The 2,500-nt window shown below is 38.9% G+C and overlaps 1 protein-coding gene across 1 annotated transcript in view; it reads left to right on the forward strand.

Annotated features, from left to right (window-relative positions):
- Nucleotides 1-2,500, forward strand: part of LOC138041081 (uncharacterized) — a 22,614-nt gene that overhangs the window by 874 nt on the left and 19,240 nt on the right. The gene's annotated exons all lie outside the window — the stretch shown is intronic.

Here is a 2,500-nt window from a genome sequence, read left to right on the forward strand (position 1 = left end):
GTAGATTTCGGCTTTAGTACCAGCATTGCGTGTCTCTTGTCACATGCTCTTATTGACGGGTGTTTAAAAAAAAAAGAGTGGTATATTCGAAGTTGCCTGATTAAATCGTTCTCGTCCATATCAAACTCCACATCTTGTCGCAGCCAGTATTTACGAACATTTTTATCCATTTAAACACAAAGGCCAGACCACTGCACTAACTCGTCAATTGAACTCAATGTGATTTATGGCACTTTTGTGAAACCTCCTTCAAACTCATACATCAGGGCTGCACTTGAAATTCTCAAGTAATGATGCTGTAGTTTCATCCATTCTTCCAGTTTGACGAATAACTTATACACCTTATTAACACAAGCATGACTCTGTTAAAGTTTGTATCTCATAATTTAAAACCTTCATAGAGCATTATTTTGTATGTGCTTTTAATGGGGGGCACTCTGAGCCATATTCGATTACTTGATTGATATAACGGATGACCGGTTGATCGAGAATCTCATTTTGAACTTTGACTCCATGAAAAGCTTGCGCAAATGGAGGTTTGCTGGGCTGGCAAAAAGTAAAGCTAGATAAATGCAAAAGTTACGATTACTGTTAAGTGTTGGCTGGTTGTCATTTAGAGATGGTTGAAATCACCAGTCGACAGCAATGGACACCTTTTGTCTTCCCGGGCGCAAACAATCTTACAAAATCGATGCTATGACGCATTTTCGGAAAAAAAAAAAAAAAAAAAAAACAGTCGTATCGTTTCAAATATGAAAACTGATTTTGTTTCCCAAGATTTTTTTTTATCCAGGGAAACTTCAGCAATTTATTCAAAACTCAGATCTTGGTTTGTCATTTTCAATACAGGTGATCTTTGGATCGAATGCGAACGACTTTCATTTTGGAATCTGCAGGGATCAATATGAATTTCAAAGGGCACTTTAGATGTTCAATAACACACCAAAACCTCGAAACTGCCAATTGTTTTCTGTGCGTTATCTTCCCTTTCCTGTTTGAACAACCCCCGTCATGCTGACGCTAATAATTAGGAGCCTGAAGATATGACATAGTTAATTAAACAGATCGCCGACTGAGACGCTACGTCATACGTGTATAAAAATGCTAAGTGGCACAGGGCGGTAAAAAGATGTCTTTCTGCATCTACAGGTGAGCATTGTATTTTTGGCCACCTGGAATTACTATTTGTTTGGAGTTGTTTTGTTTTGTCTTTTGATTCTTTTGTTTTACGTAATCTCTGCTCCAGTACCTGCTTAAGGAACCGTAACAAGCTAGTCTTTTCTTTGAGAGACATCAAATAACTGACGTGGCTCTTGGGTCAGAGCTTGGTCATTCCGGGGAGGGAAACGAACGTCCATGTCATTATCCTGAAACCATACCACATAGATCTTTTCTTACATTTAAAAAACCTGCTTAGAATTTATGAGCCTAACAGCCTATCAAAACATCGAGAAAAGGTCACGTTTGTGAGCTTTAAACCCGATAATCAAAACACTCCTCCCTAGAGTTCTTTATATAAAGAATAATAATGAGGCCCGTTTTGTTTTTCTTGTATGGTAATATCTTTCTCCCACATTTTTGCACCATTGTTTGGACTTCAGAGGGGCACGCTTTTTGTGAAATATCTTTGAAGCCGTTCGATTAACTCACATTTCTTGTTTTATCGGGTCTAAAAGTCACTCGGCTTCGCCTCATTGAACCTGACTGATTCTCCTGCTCGTTCCAGTTTATTAAACAGTAAATTTGGGTCATAAAGTCTTGTACTGATCTTTACAACGTCACATTTCATTGGCTCTGTATAGGATATTGTTTTAATTAAGGGAAATATGCGACCTTCGTTTCTTTTTAATGATAGTTTGCGTGCATTGTTTACTAAATCAATAGACTGAGGAGCCGTTGTAATGGCTGCACCCCTAAGTGATGTGCAAAAACAAGCAGTAAAACACGTGCTGCGAGTTTTTTGAAACAATGATGATATCACAGACATAAATGCATGCTTAATTGACCACTCTACAAGGGCCAATATATGAAACAGACAACATTTTTACACAAAAGAACAGGGCCAAGCTGTTCAAAAGCCGATCAACAGTATTCCACGATTAGTACCAACCAAGGTTTGAGTCAGTTTTGCCCGCCACAAAAGCCTTTAACAATCTAATTCTCAAAATTGAAGACTTAAAGCATCTCCTGGAAACATTTTTGATCGGCAAAAACTCTCCACTAATCCAGGATTAGCTAAAACAGGGTTTCAACAACTTAGGATTCCCAACTGGCCGAAGGCAAGCCAGTTGGTTATTACAAGTTTAGCCGGAAGGTGAATTAGGGACTATCAGCGGGGTCGAATTTAACGCGGTCTTGAACCCGTACCTCAAGATATGCGCTCTAACGACTAGGCCACGCGGCGTCATAAATGTTAACGATGGAAACATGGTGAGGTTATCTTAATTTTCAGCACTTGTTTTCATCGCTCAAAAATGACCTTAGACATCTAACTTCAGCC

Source organism: Montipora capricornis, chromosome 3 (genome assembly GCF_036669925.1).
Source record: "Montipora capricornis isolate CH-2021 chromosome 3, ASM3666992v2, whole genome shotgun sequence".
Classification (NCBI taxonomy): domain Eukaryota; kingdom Metazoa; phylum Cnidaria; class Anthozoa; order Scleractinia; family Acroporidae; genus Montipora; species Montipora capricornis.